General features: G+C 49.8%; 1 long non-coding RNA gene across 1 annotated transcript; it reads right to left on the bottom strand.

Moving 5' to 3' along the window:
• Positions 1–1,038: 1,038 nt before the first annotated feature.
• LOC138745450 (uncharacterized) lies at positions 1,039–6,996 on the bottom strand. Its single transcript, XR_011346271.1, has 4 exons — positions 6,885–6,996; positions 5,563–5,752; positions 4,926–5,006; positions 1,039–1,578 (listed from the first exon to the last, which is right to left on the bottom strand). It is a non-coding gene; the product is annotated as an uncharacterized lncRNA (long non-coding RNA).
• Positions 6,997–19,823: the final 12,827 nt, after the last annotated feature.

The following is a 19,823-nucleotide window of genomic DNA, read 5'->3' as shown; positions in this document are numbered from 1 at the left end:
AAGCTTTAAAAAACACAATCATTTTTAAATTTAATATCAATGGTACAGAATGAATCAAGAGACCAAAATGTCTGTCCAGCACCAAGCGTCGAAGGCACTTCCTGAAACGGAGGCTCTGAAACCACAGGGAGGTTCTGGACGGAAAGAGGCCCAGCTTCTTCTGGAAGGAGGAGAGGAGAGGCAGGGGAAATGCGGGGGATGGGAAGGGGAGGGGAGGGGATAGGGATGCCATCCACCGTTCATCTCCCCTTTCCTCTACCCCGTTCCCCTCCCCTTTCCACTGCCCGTTCCCCTCCCACATCCCCTCCCCACTTCCCTTCCCCAGTTCCCGTCCCCTGCTCGCCTCCCCATTCCCCTCCCCCTTCCCTTCCTCCTACTCCTAACCCTAAGCCCTAACAAAATCCTAAACCTAACCTTAACACTACTGATACCCCCTACCACCACTCCACGTCCCCTAACTCTACCCCCACCCCGTCCACGTCCCCTAACTTTATCCCTACGCCTATGCCGCCCCCTAACCCCAACCCTAATGCTACCCACCATCCCCTAACCCCAAACCTCACTCCTCCTCTACCCCCCTGCTCCTACCCCCTTCCCCTATACCTAAAACAAGCCCACTTCCCCGAACTATAAACATAACCATAAACCAAGATATAGCCCTACCCCATGTCTCCTAACACTAACCCTAATGCTACCTCTACACTGCTCGTAACCCTAACCCTAACTCTACCCAACTTCCCCAACCCTAAACTAAACCCTACCCCTATCCCTTACAACCTACCCCCTTCCCCTAACCCTACCTCCTACCCCTTCCCCATACCCACACTGCCTACAACTACCCTCTACCCTATACCTTACAACTTACCCCCTTCCCCTAACCCTACCTCCTACCCCTTCCCCATACCCGCACCTCCTACCACTACCCTTACCCTATCCCTTACAACCTACCCACTTCCCCTTACCCTACCTCCTACCCCTTCCCCATACCTGCACCCCCTACCACTACCCCCTACCCTACCCCTTACCACAACCCCTACCCTTACCCCCTTCCACTACCCCCTTTCTCCTACCCCCTTCCCCTCCCCCTCCTTCCCCTAGGTTAGGGGTAGGAAGGGGAAAGGGAAGGGGGAGGGGAAGGGGAGGAGGAGAAGGGGAGGGGAAGGGGGAGGGTTAGGGGAGGGGAAGGGGGAGGGGAAGGGGAAGGGGTAAGGGGAAGGGAAGGGGAGAGGGGAAGGGGGAGGGTTAGGGGAGGGGAAGGGGGAGGGGAAGGGGAAGGGGTAAGGGGAAGGGAAGGGGAGAGGGGAAGGGGGAGGTGAAGGGTGGAGGGCTGGGGTTAGGGCATAGGTGTGAGGGCAGGGGAAGGGGAAGGTGAGCGGGAGGGGGTTGGGATGGAGGAGGGGTAGAGGAGAAGAGGGGAAGTGGGTGAAGGGACATGGAAAAGGCAGGGAATGGGGTTGGCAGGGCCAGAGGGAGAAGAAGGGGAGGGATTCAGGCCATCATGATGTTGTCCGTCCTCTGTTCAGCTGGGATGCGAGGTTCTTCTGGACTCGTGTCTTGTCTCTGAGATCGCTCCGTCTCCTGGGAAGAGAAATACGAGTGATAGAGATGCTGTCTCTGAGGCCTGATCACAATGACTTTGGAGGGTCCCAACTCTTCCCCCATCATCCCCACTACCCCTGAACACTGGAGCCTTTCCCCTTCCTCTGCTTTACCTGAGGAAGTGTGTTTTGGCGAAAACCATGATCTCTCTCTGCAGAGCTCAGAGCAACGTGTGTCCATCAGGCAATACCCTGGTTCTCCACAATATGGCAGCAAGATGCTAGACAATCATGGATGGATCAGTCAAGACCATTCAGCTGATCCATCTGAACCTACCCCACGACAATGTTACCCTACCCTCCATCACACCAGTACCTTCCATTTTTCTTTAATTCCTGTCCATATTAAAATCCTTTTCATGCCTTTTTTGGACCAGCCTCCGCAACTACCCCGGCAATGCATTCCACCCACCCACTACATTCTGTGTGAATAAAATGTACCCCTCACGTCTTGCCTAAATTTCCCTCAGCTCACCTTATTTAGACGTCCTCTGGTATTCTCGCCCAAGGAATGCACACAATATTCCAAGTGTGGTCTAACTAGAATTTTATACATCTGCAACGTTACCTCTCGGTTTTTGAACTCAATCCCCTGACTCCTGAAGGCCAGCACACAATACACCATCTTAAACTCCCTCTCAATTTGCACAGCAACCTTGAGCGATTTATGGAGCAGGATCTAAATATTTCTCTGTCCTGCACACTGTTCATAATCCTGCCATTAACCAAGTGCTCTGCCCACACATTCTTGTAATCCGCATTCAATAAAGATATTGGTCTATGTGAAGCTACTTTTAATGGGTCTCCAACCTACTTTGGAATAACTGTTATTCGTGCCCTTGAAAATGACTGGAAATAAACCTGGACCAGTTGCTTATTTAAGTACATCTGATTTACAGGATTGAACTCCATCTGTCACTTCTCTGCAAACTGGATGACCTATGACAACCTTCTACACTGTCTACAACATCTCTACCTCTGTGTCATCCCCTGACGTACCCACCCTTCCACTTCCATCATGATTCATAAAAATCACAAAGAGCAGGGGTCCCAGAGCAGATCCCTTTGGAGAGCCACTAGTCATTGTTCCATCTACTACTACCTTCTGTTTTCTGCAGACAAGCCAATTCTGAATCCACACAGCCAAGGCTCAATGGATCCCATGCCTCCGGACATTCTGAATGAGGCCACCGTGGGAACCTTGTCAAGCACCTTACTAAAATCCTCGTGCAGCACATACAGACCTTGACCATCATCTATTTCCTTTGACACCTCCTCGAAAAGCGCTAATTGACTCGTGAAGCAGGACCTGCTCCTCACAAAACTATCCATGAATTTGCCCAGCATGTTTGGGCATTGCCCTCGGCCCCAGCATCTGCAGACTTCCTGGCCAGTCCCTCCCTTACCCCTTCCCAGAGCTTCCGCATCCATTAGAACATCAAGCATTGCTGCCCAGTACAGGCCCTTTGGCCCATAAAGGCTGTACTGACCTTTGTAAATGTTCTCCACAACCTTTATTTGTACCACACCCATAGGAACATAGGAAGTGCGAACAGGAGTAGGATAAAAATGGCCTATCGAGCTTGCTCCGCCATTCAATACGATCATGGCTGATCTAATTTATGATCTAACTCGACCTACCCTGCCTTCTCACCATATCCCCAAATTCCTCTATCATGTAAAAATTCTGTTCCCTTACATCCACATGCTCGTCTCAGAGACTTTTATATGTACCTATTCTACCAACCACTACCACTTTCTCCGGTGACGCATTCAAAGCTCTCACAACTCTCTGCATAAAAAAAATCTCCCCTCACCTGAAGCGGATGCTCTCTGAGATTTGCACCTGACACTTTAGGAAAGTTTTCTGGGTGTTCATTCCATCTAAGCCCCCCACAATCTTATTTAGAATAAGTTATTAAGCTGTGGAAGGGGCAAGTTGGGAGAGGGAGGAGGGGAGAGAGCTGGTGGGGGAGGGGTGAGAGCTGGTGGGGAGGGGACAAGGCCGTGTTGGGGAGAGGGATCAGAACCGTGTTGAAGTGGTGAACGGGCAGACACGGGTGGATCTACCTGCCGAAATAAAGGAGCAATATGAAGGCCATCTCGGGATCTACCAGCATCTTCTGGGGCTTGATGTCTCAATGGAAAACCCCCTGAGGATGGAAGTAGGCCATGCTCTGCTACAGTTGGTACATGAACATCTGGCAACACAACGATATAACATGACCCACTCTGCCTCCACACTGGCCGGTTCTGGATCCTGAGGGTAAGGGGAGGTGGGTGAAGGGCCCCTCCCTGCCAATCAACATCCATCCTCATCATCCTCTCCACCCCTCTCCCCTCACTACCCTTTCTCTCCTCACCAATACCCATTGAGACCCTCATGCACCCTTCATCGATATCCAGTCCCCAGCAAGACTTAGCCAGTAAACTCCTTCATATCCTCCAACCCCACCATCCAAGCTTGCCCCAGTGGACAACTTGACCACCCAGACCCACAACCACCTTGATGTAGATCATGGGAATGGGCTGCTTGGCCTTGTTGAAGTGCTGGGCCATGCAGTGAACTGTCTCGGAAACATAGTCCAGACCCAGATTCAAATAAACCTCCTCTTTCTCTTGGACACAATACAAACATGTCAGCTGGATTTACCCTCCAACACCCAGTGCCTCTCCCAACTGGAGTGCCAGCCCCTCCTGCTCTCTGTAGGCCTGATGCACCCACTGCTCAACACAACATTGCATGAATCCAAGGGCTCAGCGAGCAGAGCGTCAACAGGCCATAGTGGACCCGTCTGCTGCCCCATCATTCGGCTTCTGGTGAGACTGCACAAAATGTCCAGCTCTGACCGCCCTCCCTCTTGAGCCAAGGATCCACCGGGAGAGAAAAACCATTGACGTTTTGAGATGAGATATGTTTGCAGCCGTGTGTTGGCTGGGGTCGAATATGTGGAGGCTGAGTTGTTGGGACGATTCAGAGCAGGTGTTGATTTGGAAGGGCACCAAAAGGTTCTGCGGAAGTGAGTTATGGGGGAAAATACATTCGTGAAATGAATTGGGGAAACAGACTGGAGGGGTTGAGTGGCCGAATTTGGCGACCTTGTCTTGTGGTCTTGGCTGCTGCTGTCTGGAGTTGAAATGGCAAGAGGTCATGAGTTAATGGGTGAGGAGCAGGGCAGCCAGCGTCAAGGAGTCGGCACTGGTCAGAGGGGCAGGATGGAGGCAACAGAGAGGCTGCAGCGAGACAGATCGATTGAAGGAATGGGGAAGGTAGCAGCAAATGATATGCATCAGAGTGAGGGTGGGGTGGGTGCAGGTGGATCTTACCTTGACTACAGAGGAGTAGAAGTTGAGAAGAGGGACGATGATGGTGTGATCCAACTTTCGCACGATCTGCAGTTTGCGGTTCTATGGCGAGAGAGGAACATCAGCAAGGCTGGGCGATGGATCGGGGCCCTGAGGGGCAACTTGTCCAAGTTGAGGGGGGAGGCGGGGAGGAGATTCGTCAAGAGGTCAGAGGTGGGGAACTCCTAGGGAGGCCGAAGTGGGGGACTTTTCGAGAGTCAGTGGGGGGGACGTTTCGTGTCGCTGGAGTGGGGACTCGTCAGGTATCATTTCAGTTTTTATGATTGTTTTCCCAGCTTCTACAAAACAATTAATTTGCATAAAATCTCTGCTATTTGCCAGGTGTGTGTGTGTGTGTGGGGTGGGGGGTTGTGTGTGGGGAGGGGGGGGCTGTTGTGGGTTTGTGTGACTTTCTCTGTTTCCAAACCCCATGGCTGCCTTGGTCTCTGTCAGATGCTCCTCTTTCCACCCACCCTTCAAAAATGTGTTTGGGGTGTTTGTCAATTGGGTATAATTGCGTGAAACGAGCTCATGTGTCGCAAGGGCCTGTGAACGTGCTGTAGGCCTGAAGTTAAATATCAGGGTGTTCCATTTCCACACAACTGCTCCTCCCCCTCACCTTGAATCTCTTGTCTTGCAAGATCTTCTTGATGGCAATCAGCTCTCCGGAGTCCACCAGCCTTGCCTGGTACACCACACCGAAAGATCCATTGTCGATGATTTTAACATTTGTGCAGGACACCACCTTGGGGACGTTGGGTCCATGACCCGGTGTGGCCACCTCTGTTGCGACCTTATTGCCATGTCCTCTGGGGCAGAAGCAGCAGAATTTACACACCCAGAGGGTACACAACAGGTCATTTATCCCAACCCAGCCTTGTTGTCCAAGTTAGTCTCTACCCCTCCCTCTAACTCCCTTCCAAGGGTCACCTAAATGTCAGAATTGATCCTCTGGTGGTTCGTTCCAGCCTCTCAGTAGAAATATTGCCACCCCAGGTCCCTCTTTGATCACTCTCCTCAGACTGAGGCCAGTTCCGCAGCCGTTCACTTTGTCTACAACCCTCCCTCCATGAGAGGATCGGGTCATCTTGACCTTCAGCGCGTCCCGGGGAGATGAACCACTCTGAACCCTACCACGGGTTTAGCAGAAGCCCTCCACATTCCCAGAAGCTCAGCAACACCGTGATCATCCATGATGCAAGCGAGACCTCGTCGCCTGAGGGAGCAGGTGGTGTGGAGAGAGCCCCACTCTTCACCGCTCAACTCTGCAAGGTCCGCCGCAGCAGAAACACTTTCTAGCACCTTGATCCAGGTCCACTGTGGGAAAGAATCCTATCCCGGTTGGGGGGGGGGGGTGTGGGGGTGTATGCAAGGGTGGAAGGCATCTTGTAACCTGGGGGGGGGTGTGGGGGCGGGTGGAGGAGCGGTCCTGTCTCTCAGTGGACAGATCCCATTCCAGGTGGAGGGGAAGCTCTGTCCCATTTCTGTTGAAAGGTCTACCTTCCATCCCCCTCGCAACGTCTCTTCTCCCTCAGACACCTCACACTCTCCCCTGCCCCGATTCCTCTACCACTCTCACATCCCCCACCCAACACCACCCCCATGGTTTCCCCAGTGCCTTCCGTCCCCTCGCACCCCATCCCCCCAGCTCAACCCTATGTCCCCTACCTCTGATCCAATCTCCCTTGACATTAGCCTGTGGTGCAACCCCGTTCTTTCGTTCTCCCCTCCACTCCTACAGACCCCATCCCTGTATCCCCTCACATGCCATTGTTCTCCCCTTCCCACTCCCCTCCAGCTGCCTCATAAAGTGCCCTGCACTCAGGATGGGGAGAGAGGATTAAATGCAGCCTCCATTCTCTCCGCCCACACTGGGTGAAGGATGGTGCCAGAGGAGTCTCTGTCCCAGTAGGGGAGCCTGTAACAGGCTCTTTATCTCACCCATGGGTGCAGGGTGCTTCCAAACACAACCCTGTTGATCAGAGGGTCCCTGGGATGATACAGCGTCCTACTCCGACATGGGGGCCAGAATCCCCTTCCAGGAGAGGCATCTTTCTCGTGTTGCTGTGCCATGGCACGACTCAGCTATGGCTGCCCCATGCAGTGACATCATCACCCCCTCTGTGTCATCATCTCCCCCCTCTGTGACACCTCCCCTCTCTGTGACACCACTAGTGTAATGGGCAGGGACATCCAACCATTTAAATCCTCCTCAATTTCCCCAAGCAAGGGGAGAATAATTCAGCTGGTCTAAATTACTCGTTGTTATCTATTCTAACTCCTAGATATTTGATCCCATTTTGCCGCCACATTTGTTGACTATTTTCTTGACATTGGCTCTAATCCCCCTTCCTAAGTTACATGATTTTGCACATATCCCAAAAGAACTTATACCCAGAGATCTCCCCATAGTCCTCCAGGGTGGAGCACAACTTGGGCAATGAGTGTGTCGGGTCTGTCAGATATATCAGAACAACTTCTGCAAATAAATTGATTTCATGCTCTTCCTGGCCCGTTCTGAAACCTTTAATGCCTGAATCCTGGCAAATGGCCTCGGCTAATCGCTCCATGGCCAGTACAAACTCACTCACTGGGGGTGTGGGGGGGGAGTCAGACCTTGATAGGCATGCCTGTTGGCTACCTCTGTCCCTCTCATCTCGACATCAGTGGCTCAGGTTGAGGGAGTCTGTGCTGCCTCCTGCAGTGCACAGCAGCGATGCTGGACCACCTTTATCTCCTTATTTTCCTGGGCCCTCTCCAAATCTTTCCTTTCTATGATCTCACATTGGTTTCTCAGGAGAAACACTGGCAGCCAAAAGGCACCCTCTGATTCCCCTTAGATTTTGGGAACCCCGACTTCTTGAAGTGGGACAACACGTGGTGACCTATTTTCTCAAGATGTGGATCCAGGAGCTTGGACCAGTCTACCAGTTTGCCATAGTCCGCCAGCATGCTTGCCAAGCTCCCCAACCCTGCACTCTCGTCAGTCCACCACCAGATCTTGTTCTCCCTGCCTGCACTAGATATCCTGCCCCGTTTCCAAAGCATCTCCACTGCAGTTGTGTTCAGTCGGAACTCGAAGGAGCCTGCTCACTGCACCAATTATTATGTGTGTGAAACTGATTCGAGGGTTCCCAAGGGTGGCGAATTTGAATACAGTTGTCTTTTATTGACACATGTAGTGAAGTTGCATGAGGAGTAAAAGACACACACAGACACAAACTCGCCTGATTAATCGATACACTTGCAACCACTCGTGGATAGAAGACTTGACAATCAACTTGTCACATACGATGCCTTGAACAGGTCATTCATTCACTCATTGATCTTGGATGCCTGTGGGTGGTAGGGGATATGCAGGTGGCCCCAAATACTTGGCATCACCACCCACTGCTGGTGGACGTTACCCGATAGGGTATTCCACATATGGAGCACGCTTAAAATGGTGCTTGGTCGGCCCGCTGGCAGGAAATCTTAGTATGTGCTGTCCATCGTGAGAACATATCACTTTTTATTTTGGCAGGGGAGAGGCCTGATATGGTCAATTTATCAGACTTGGCCAGCTCCCGAACCCCGGCAAATGTGGCCCTTGGTTTTAATTGCTGACAAATAGGGCATTTGGCCATCACAGTTCTTGCAACATCATGAGACCCCCAGATCCTCTGTCCATCATAGTTCCCCCATATGCCCACATTTATGATGCACCAATGCTGCCAAGGCTCCGGGGTCACTCTGCTTGGGGAAAATAGTGGCAGAGCATATTTGAGCAGCTCAGTCCACAGTGGCATTGCGTCAGCTTCAGCGGTTTTCCTGGAGGTGTGTCCATCCACGTGGTGGACCCTGATTTTTCTTTTGTTGTTCCACCTCTCAGAAGATCTGCCAGTGCTGTTGTCCTCAGAGCAGGCAGCCATGGATCTGCCTCCCTGTCTCCTGCCGCCGACCCATCCACACTGACGTGCTATTTGGCACAGCCCAGAAAACCTGTGGCACTAATCGGAAAAGAGGCTCCTGGGCCCACCTGGTTGTCCCTTTTCGGATCAGTGCCACAGCTACCAGCTTGGATAGTTGGCTCTCCCCTCCACCACACCCTCTTGTGTCAGTACTTTATCTGTGGTGGGCTGGAGCGCTGCCACCTTACTCCATTGTTTTTTGCACCTCCGCCAGCCGGAGCCGTCAGTAAACCAAGCTTTTTCCCTGCTGTCCAGCATCGAGGGTGTTGAACGGTTTGCCCCAGGCCATGGTGCCAAGCTCTTCTCGGGGTCATTCAGGTGGGAGGCTGTCACTTTCGGGCAGGACATGATCTGTTCTTGCAAGTTGCTCAGCCCTTCGGGCCCGGCCTCTCTGCGGTCTGCCATGTACCACTTCTTCGGTATGCTGTGAGTGGCATCCGCAGATTGAACCCATCACATGTTGGGGAGGTGTGGCTGGCGTGTGACTGTCTCTGCTGCCATCTGGTTCTCTGTGGTGAGCAGGCGAGCATCTCACACTCAGATGGGGAGTCGCGGGAGGCAGCTTCCAGGAGGGAATTGAACCAGAAGCTGTGTGGGACTCGGCGACCTTGCCTCTTTTGCTTGACGCTCCACTAGGCCATTGTCTTCATGGCAGAGACAAGTCATTCAAAGGGTCTTCCAGTTTTGAGGAGTTGGGGATGCTTGTGGTCAGTGGCAGTGGTGTTCAACAGCGTGTTTTGCCATTAAAGAAGCCATTTGTTGTTCAGGTCATCAATGAAGCGGAGAGTTTTTTTTCCTGGGCAACATTGTACAGTAGATGGAGGGGCAGGGTGAGATGGGGAATATGTTGGCACCAGTAACCCAAAAGACCCACAAACCTTTGTGCCTCAACTTGTTGGTGGGCACCGCAATGTGGATTTTGCTTTGAGCAACCATTGATATTTCTCTGCTGCCTGGATGCTCAGGAAAAGGACTGTTGGACTAGGACCCTGGACCTTTTCCAGGTGGTGCCTCCCTGGTGCCAGTGTCTGGGGTGTTGCTGCTGGTGTCCAAGACATCCTAAAGTGGGCCAAAGGTTGTGGTACATGGAGATTCCAATGACATAGGGAGGAAGAGGGAAGAGTTCCTGAAAAGTGGGTCCAGGGCATTTGGTGAGAGCTGAAAAGAAATAGCATGAGGGGAGTCATGTTGGGATGACTGTCTGGGCCATGCGACAGTGAGAGCAGGAACAGAATGAGGTGGAGGATGAAGGCGTGGCCTGAAGGTGCGGGTTAAGAGCTCCTTGAGGGCATCCTATTTGCCTTGCTCGGGAGGCTGATGTCAGAAGTCGATGAGCCTTGCTGCCATGTCCTGATGAGCAAGAACATCATGGAGGAGTAATGGATGTCATCAGCGGTGATCTCTTGGAGGTGGAACTGGTCCTTGGCCTGTTTGAACCCCACGTGTGACTGCGACATCCAGAACGTTGACAGCTTCAACCAAACCATCTGAAGAGCCGCCTGGACCGTGATCTTCACATCCAACTGAAGGGCTGGGTCCTGCTGAGGTCACCACTGTAGCAGGCGCGCTCCTGCGAAGTCTGGAAAGAATGACATGCACCCAAGAAGTGGAAGTGGAAGATAAGTTGCTTGAACAGGCAGCTCCAGCCTCGGGTTGGAAGGCGATCCTCCCGTTATTCATTGTTTCCAACCATGTGGGTCATCCCCTGGGATGGGCATTGGCCCCAATGGTGTCTGCGCTGTCACCGTGTTTGTCGGCTCTCTAGTGTAGTGGCTCGTGTCTCGGTTAACAGGCCATTCCAACTTGATATGTCAGAAGAATATGGAGCCCATATTTACCAAGGGTGGGTGTGGATATTTACATGAAACCCTGACACTCCCTTTCACCTGAAGGCCTCCGTTTATTTAATGAAACTTTAAAGTAACAGACACTTCTGTTGAGGCGAGAAGGGGAGAGGTTAGGATATTGGGGATGAAGGTGGGAGGTGGTTTCTTTATTATTTCTTTTATAGATGCCACACATTAGATGAGCATTATTATTAATTGTGTGAATTTGTTGTGGTTTTAAGTTTATAAATATTTTTTTTAAATGATCGGCAGGACCACGAGTGGCAGATAGGATCATGGGACTATCTCCCCCCAACCCACCTATCCCAAATATCAATGGGATAAACCGGGTTCATTGTCAACGTCGTCGAGGATCCCTTCCACCTGCCCACAGCATTTGGCAGCTCTTCTCATCAGAAAAGAAGTCGAGGAATATCGGAGCCAGTAGCAGCAGGCCCAGAAACTGATTCTTCCTGCGAGCAGTGAGAATGGAGAATGATGGATGACCGGCTCAGACAAAGACTCCATGACTCTGCTATTGATTCAACAGAATTTATTTCTTTTTTGGGAGGGACTGCACGTGCATCATTTGTCTCTCTGTGCGTAGGTCCCGTTGTGTGTTTGCAGAGGTTTCCACCATGAATACAGTTTCCTCGGGTTCAATTTGAACGGGTACAGAGGAGCTTTCCTGGATTGGAGAATGTATCTCATGAAACAAAGGTGACTGAGTTCGGGCTTTTCTCTTTTTCACCCCAAAATTAACTTTATTCTAAAATTATTGACCAAGAGGACAACTGTTCCATGTCTTTTCTCATCCTCGTGTTGCATGCCTGTATTCCCTTCACTGCACACGTTCTCTGTTTAGCATCATTCCACCACTTTGATACCTCATGGTTACTCCCTGCACTCTGTGGTTGAAGGGGTTCCCCTTAGTCTCTGCCCCTTAAGACCCGGAGGATAAGAGCCCTTCCCCACAGCCCCCTTGTGTTGGCTGCGCCAAGCCTCAGTGCATCTCTCAGCAACCTGGAATAGGCCGGTGGGCAGCGTTCCCTCACCCACATCTCCATGTGCTAAAAGACCAGCAGGTTAACGTCGAACAGTTATGCCCTTCGGACCTCGATGTTGCGCTGACCTATCAATTCCAAGCAAAATAAAAACTAGACCCTTCCTCCTTCAGAACCCTCCATTCTTGCAATGGAGGGAGTGCAGAGGGGATTCACCAGGCTGATACCTGGAATGGCAGGAATGACTTATGAGGAAAGATTGCGCAAATTGGGATTGTTCTCACTGGAGTTTAGAAGATTGAGAGGGAATCTCATAGAGACATATAAAATTCTGGCAGGGCTGGACAGAATGGATGGAGATGGGATGTTTCCAATGGTGGGAAAATCCAGAACCCAGGGCCATGGTTTGAGGATAATAAGCAAACCATTTAGGACCGAGATGAGGAGGAATTTCTTTACCCAGAGGGTGGTGAATCTGTGGAATTCATTGCCACAGAGGGCAGTAGAGGCAGGTTCATTACATATATTTAAGAGGGAATTAGATCTATTTCTTCAGTATAAGGATATTAAAGGTTACGGAGAGAAGGCGGGGACGGGGTACTCAACTTTAAGATCAGCCATGATCTCATTGAATGGCTGAGCAGGCTCGAAGGGTCGAATGACCTACTCCTGCTTCTATCTTCTATGTTTCCTTCATTAATGTGTCCAAGAAGCCCTTAAATGCCGCTAATATTTTAGCCTTCATCACCACTCCTGGCAAGACATTCCTGGCACCCACAACTCTGTGTAAAAACAAGTACCCCTGATATTGCCCCTAAACCTTCCTCCCTTTGCTTTGGGCTTCTAGTGTTTGCTTCTCTTATCTGGGTTTCAGGCAGACCAAAGGGCATCTTTCACTGAGATTCTGGTCTTCCAGCAGTTCTGGATGTCTGTCTCTGGATGCTCTGCTCAGGGGACAACCCCGCAGTTTCTCATCAAGTCCTAGTCTCTGTGTCAGCAGGAATTCCATGCTGACCACTGCCTGATGGCCCTGTGGTCAACAGTGTTTGTCTATGCAACCATTCCCATGAAGGTGATGGGGCAAAGTCCTGCTGACTAGGACATTGTGTGGCATCAGGGCCAGACCAATCTTTCGCAACACCTGAGCCAGGTAGAACTTCAGCACATAGTGGCTTTTGGTGCCCTTGCACTTTGTTTCCAAGCACAGCCAAACACAATAGCCATGCTGGTTAGGGTTATGCCCCCATTGATTGACGACGTACATGGTCCTCCAGACTCTATACATTTTGGACCCCCACATGACTAGGAAATGTGTTTTGGGAATTGACAGGGTGGAGGAGTGGGGATGGGCCACACCTGCCTCACGTGCAGCAGTACCCGAGAGCTCCTTGCACCTGATGACCAGGTTCTACCGGATTTATAGAGTTGGGCATCTCTGTGGTTCTCCATGTCTCCTGGAACTGGGGGTCTCCTTACTGCTCCCCATCTCCTTGAGTTGGTACTTTGTTCTCCACCATCACCACAAGACAACCAAGACCCCTGGATGGAGGGCAGTGGTGCAGAGAGATCAGTGAGAATATGGGTAGTTTCAACAGGGTGGGGTCCATTCTGATAACAGGAGGAAACCAACGGGGAAGGAGGATGCAGGGCATTCGATAGCAGATGGGGCAGGGTGTAGACATGGCAGCTGACTGGAATTGTCAGGGGGATACTGAGACCTGGGAGAGGAGGGGAAGGAAGGTGCAGTTGTGTTCTGACGAGAGAGTGCTGAGGGAGAGGCAACATGGGTGGAACCTCAAGGCAAGGGACCCCTGAATTTTTTGCAGGGATGGGCTCTGTAAATAGACTCCCAGATATCCAGCAAAGAGCATCTTTGTCCCCCTGCCATCAGGAAGGAGATATGGAGGAATAAAAGCAGAGAAGCCAGGGAGGGAAATAGCTTCTTCCCACAGACCGTGAGATTGACAAGGCAACATGAGCTGGATGGGAGCTAAGAATGAAAAGGTGGAGAGGAATATGGACTGATTACAACAGCACAGCCAGCAGGAGAGTGGGGCCGAAGGGCCTGTTTCTGTGTTGTCTATCTGGACCAGCCTTTTGAGTTCAAGCTTTAAAAGACAAAACCATTTTTAAATTTAATATCAACGGTATAGAATGAATCAAGAGACAAGATGTCTGTCCAACGGCAAGCGTCGAAGGCACTTCCTGAAATGGAGGCTCTGAAATTACAGGGAGGTTCTGTCTGGTATGAGGTCCGGCTTCCTCTGGAAGGAGGAGAGGAGGCAGGGATAATGTGGGGGTAGGCGTGGGGAGGGGAGGGGGTAGCGATGCCTTCCTCCATTCACCTCCCATTTCCTCTACACCATACCCCTCCTCATTCCCATGCCCATTCCCCTCCCCCATCACTTCCCCATTTCCCGTGCCCTGCTCGCCTCCCCCGCTCCCCTCCCCAACCTAACCCTAACAAACTCTATCCTTAACGTTAACACTACCGATACCTTTAAACACTACACCACGTCCCCAACCCTAACTCTTATTTCCACTCTGTCCCCTAACCCTATCCCTACGCTGTCCCCTAAACCCAACCCTAATCCTACCCACCTTCCCCAAACCCCAACTCACACCCCACCTCTACCTCCTACTCCTACCCCCTTCCCCTAAACCTAAAACAAGCCCACTTCCCCAAACTCTAAACCTAACCCTAAACCTCGACCTAACCCGAGCCCACATCTCCTAACCCTAAACCTAACTGAGGTAACTGTACCTCTACCCGTCCATGACCCATATCTTAATTCTACCCACATTCCCCAACCCTAACCTAAACCCTACCCCTATCCTCTACACCTACCCCCTTCCCCTAATCCTACCCCATACCTGCACCCCCTTCCACTACCTCATTACCTACCCCTATCCTCTCACTACCTCCTTTCTCCTACCCCCTTCCCCTATCCCTCCTTCCCCTAAGTTAGGGGTAGGAAGGGGAGGGGAAGGGAAGGAGGGGAAGGGGAGGAAGGGAAGGGAAGGAGGCGAAGGGGAGGGGCAAAGGAGAGGGAAAGGGGAGGTGAAGGGAGGAGGGCTGAGTTTAGGGCATAGGTGTGAGGGTAGGTGAAAGGGAAGGTGAGTGGGAGGGGGTTGGAATGGAGGAGAGGTAGGGGAGAAATGGGTGGGGGAAATGGGTGAAGGGATATGGAAAAAGTGGGGAATGGAGTTGGCAGGGCCAGAGGGAGAAGGGGAGGGGTTCAGGCCATCATGATGTTGTCCGTCCTCTGTTCAGCTGGGATGCAATGTTCTTCTGGACTCGTGTCTTGTCTCTGAGATCGCTCCTTCTCCTGGAAAGAGAAATACGAGTGATAGAGATGCCGTCTCCGAGGCCTGATCACGATGACTTTGGAGGGCCCCAACTCTTCCCCCATCAACCCCCTCCCTACCTCTGCACACTAGGGCCTTTCCCTTCCTCTGCTTTACCTGAGGAAGTGTGTTATGGAGAAAACCACAATCTATATCTGCAGAGCTCAGAGTACCGTGTCTCCATCAGGCAACACCCTGGTTCACCACGACATGGCAGCAAGATGCTGGACAAATCATGGATGGATCAGTCGAGTCCCTTCAGCTGACCCATCTGAACCTACCCCATAACAATATTACTCTTCCCTCCCTCTTACCAGTACCTTCTGTTTTTCTTTTATTCCTGTCCCGAAATTAAAATCTTTTTCATGACTTTTTTGGACCAGCCTCCACTACTACCCCTGGCAATGCATTCCAGCCACCCACTACATTCTGTGTCAACAAAATATCCCCCTCACATCTTGTCTAAAGTTCCCTCATCTCACCTTATTTAGACGTCCACTGGTATTCTCGCCCCAGGAATGCACACAATATTCCAAGTGTGGTTTGACTAGAATTTTATACATCTGCAATGTTACCTCTCAGTTCTTGAACTCAATCCCTGACTCCTGAAGGCTAGCACACAATACAGCATCTTAAACTCCCTCTCAATTTGCACAGCAACCTTGAGCGATTTATGGAGCAGGATCTAAATATTTCTCTGTCCTGCACACTGTTCTTAATCCTGCCATTAACCAAGTGCTCTGCGCTCATGATCTTGTAATCCGCATTCAATAAAGATATTGGTCTATATGAAGCTACTTTTAATGGGTCTCCAACCTTCTTTGGAAAAACTGTTATTCATGCCCTTGAAAATGACTCTGGAAATAAAACTGGACCAGTTGCTTGTTTAAGTACATCTGTATTTACAGGATTGAACTCCATCTGTCACTTCTCTGCAAACTGGATGACCTCTGACAACCTTCTGCACTGTCTACAGCATCTCTACCTCTGTGTCATCCCACCCTTCTACTCCCATCATCATTCATAAAAATCACAAAGAGCAGGGGTCCCAGAGCAGATCCCTTTGGAGAGCCACTAGTCATTGTTCCATCTACTACTACCCTCTGTTTACTGCAGACAAGCCAATTCTGAATCCACACAGCCAAGGCTCCATTGAATCCCATGCCTCCCGACGTTCTGAATGAGGCAACCGTGACGACCTTGTCAAGCACCTTACTAAAATCCACGTGCAGCACATACAGACCTTTACCTTCATCTATTTCCTTTGACACCTCCTCGAAATACTCAATTTGACTCGTGATGCAGGACCTGCTCCTCACAAAACTATCCGAGAGTTTCCCCAGCGTGTTTGTGCATTGCCCTCGGAACCAGCATCTGCAGACTTCCTGGCCAGTCCCTCCCTTACCCCTTCCCAGAGCTTCTGCATCCATTACAACATTAAGCATTGCTGCCCAGTACTGCCCAGTACAGACCTTTGTAAACGTTCTCCACAACCAACTAACCCTTACCCGTACCACACCCATAACTATGGGTGGATTAAATATCCAATTAACTTCTTTCTGAAATAATGCATCAGGAATTTGATGTTGATTCCAATTTTGAATAACTTTTCATAATTCTCGTTCAGCTCCTTTAAAGTTAGATCCATTATCAGAACATAATTTTTTTACTTGACCAGGTCTAGGAATAAAACGCCAAAGAACATTAATAAAAGAGTCTCTGTCAAGCAATGACGCTACTTCAATATGAATTGCTCTCATAGTCAAACAAGTGAAAATAACTCCATATTGTTTTTCAACACTTCGTCCTCACTTTACTTGCAAAGGACCATAATAATCAACTTCCACGGATGTAAATGGGAATTCATCAGGTGAAACTTTGTCCTGTGGTAAATCTGCCATTTGTTGTTGTCCAGGTTTTCATTCTCTCTGTCAGTCACAAAGAGATGAAACCTCATGATTTCATTATTAATATATTTAAGCACTGATGTTCTATCAGTCCAAAACACAGGATCTGCTAACTCCATCTGTAATTGTCTTCTTAACATAGCGTCCATTTTGCTCGCCATAATAGCAGCAGTCAATTCCATTCAAGGTCTGGTGACTGACTTTAATGGAGCCACTCTGGCTTTTCCCATTACAAATCCACCATCTACTCACACTTGGTTATTTCACAGGACTCAGTAACTGACAGGATCAAAACCACCTTCACTTACATCAGAAAAATGGTGTAACTGAGCAAATGTGGCCACTCCAAAGTCTGTTAACTTCAAAACTTCCAAGTATTTGAAGACGCTCAATCTAATTTTTCCAATCTTGTGCAATGGATTCTGGATTAGTTTCATCCCATCCAAATTTTCTTCTGCACAAAACTGGTATTTGGCCGGGCTGATCATTAGGCTGAATTCAGCCAGTCGGGAGAAGAGGGTGTGCAGGTGAGACTTGTGTTGTGCCCAGTCTCTGCTGGCGACAAGAATGTCATCCAGATAAATGAACACAAAATTCAAATCCCTGCGCACTGTATCCATGAGCTGCTGGAAGGTCTGGAGGTGTTCTTGAGCCTGAAAGGCATGCATAAAAATTCGAACAAACCGAAGGGTGTGATGATGGCCGTTTTGGGGATGTCCTCGGGGTGCAATGGGATTTGATGATACACGCACACCAGATTGACCTTGGAGAATACTCTCATATCATGCAGATTGGCCATAAAGTCCTGAATGTGAGGGATGGGGTAACGGTCAGATACTGTCATATCATTAAGCCGTCGATAATCTCCGCAGGGGTGCCAGCCATCGGAGGCTTTTGGGACCAGGTGGAGCGGTGAGCCCCAGGGCTGTCAGAGCGACGAATGATCCCCAGTTCCTGCAGATGCGAGAACTCCTCTTTCGTTATCTGGAGCTTATCTGGCGGGTTTAACAGTAATGTACGATAAATTGTATCAGACACTATGACCCCAGGTTCACAGTTGGGAGAATATTTAACGGAGATGTACAGTCGACGACCTTGGCAGATACTGAGACACTGTGTTCACAGTACTGAGAAGGTTTAACAGAGAAGTATGGTAGAATAATGCAGAATCTGTGACTCCAGGTTTACAGTAGTAAGAAGGTTTTAAAATGATGTATAATAAACTGAGGCAGATACTGTGAAATCTGGTTCACTGTGGGTGGAGGTTAATGGTGATGTACAGGAGACTACGTAGATACATTGATACTGGGCTCAGAGTGGGGAAAAAAAGCTTTATTGGTGTTGTATGGGAAACTGAGGCAGTTACTGTGACACCGGGTTCATAGTGGGGAAAATGTTGAACAGAGTTGTACGATAACCTTTGCTGAATACGATGACACCAGCTTCATATTGGGTAGAATTTTTAATGATGATGTACACTAAACTGTGGCAGATACAGTACCACCAGGCTCACATTGAGGAGAAGGTTTACTGGTGATGTGCGGTAGAGTGGCAGGCTCTGTAACACCGAGTTCACAGTAGTGAGAAGGTATAATAGTGATGTACGATAAACTGTGGCAGATACAGTAAAACCAGTCTCCCAATGGGGAGAAGGTTTAATGATGATGTGTGGTAAACTTAGGCTGATACTTTAACACGAAGTTAACAGGGGGAGAAGGTTTAACGTTGATGAACGGTAGATTGAGGCAGAAACTGAGAGTCACCATTCACAGTAATGTGAAGGTTTAACAGTGATTTACTATAAACTGTGTCAGATACTGTGACAAGATGGTGCAGAGGGTAGACGTGTGGTTCCACCCTTCCCCAGTTAGACTATTAAATGCTCGATATTAAAAGTTGTAAAAGTGATTAAAAATACTGTTTATAGACTTTGGAATAGTGGAGGATCAAAATGGCTGCAAATGTGAAAAAATCGAAAACTCAGTTCCAGAAGAAATTACCTTACAAAAGTGTTGAAGAATTATGGCCGAGTTCAACTTGAAGCAACGGAGTCGTTGACTGGCGTCTCCAAGCCTCAGAGGATTCCTGCCCGGCGAAGTATTTCGTCGGCACCACTTGCGCTATCGCAAGATGGCACCAGCTCAGCGATGAGTTCAGCGGTTTTGACTCGTGCACTCATGAACACAGGCGTGAGGGCGGGCCAGCTGAGCGAGGACAGGCACATAAGCGTGCAGCATTGCCTGGTGGTCAGGAGAGGTACAGTGTAGCATCAGAAGACGCACTGCGTAGTCGGTGGCCCTACCGGGCATGCACAGTGTGTCGAGGGTCCACAAACCTTTGGAGAAGGTGTGGACTGTGGGGGAGCCTGATCGACGGTGAACTGACGAGGTCGGCACACTGTTGTCGGGTGTCCAGACCCACAGCAGCACCGGAAGAGGACCTATTGCTATGGAGGAAGAAGATGCTCAATTTCATTAGAATTTGAAGAACTGGGGACTGCGGCAAAAGAAGGTCAGCCTCAAATGGAGGTGATGGATCCTGGACTGGATTCTGTGTTTCCAATTCAGGAAGGGATTGCTCAGCTCATGGAAGATATGGCAAATATATCAATGCAGATGACTCATCAGATGACTCAAGGATTTTCAGAAATGAAAACTAAAATGAACACTGTGTGTGAAGAAATAACTTATATGAAGCAAGATATTAATGTAGTTAAGAGTGATGTTACGAGATGGACACGATCAGTGGATACTGTGCAAGATCATTTTAAAAAGATTGAGGAGGCTTTCTTGAATGCAAGAGTGAAATGGAGCATAATAGAGAAAAAATGGAAATAGTGGAAGAT

The sequence above is a fragment of the Narcine bancroftii genome, chromosome 11, assembly GCF_036971445.1.
Source record: "Narcine bancroftii isolate sNarBan1 chromosome 11, sNarBan1.hap1, whole genome shotgun sequence".
Taxonomy (NCBI): domain Eukaryota; kingdom Metazoa; phylum Chordata; class Chondrichthyes; order Torpediniformes; family Narcinidae; genus Narcine; species Narcine bancroftii.
Note: the sequence above shows the minus strand (reverse complement) of the source record. Positions and strands in the feature narration are given on the sequence as shown.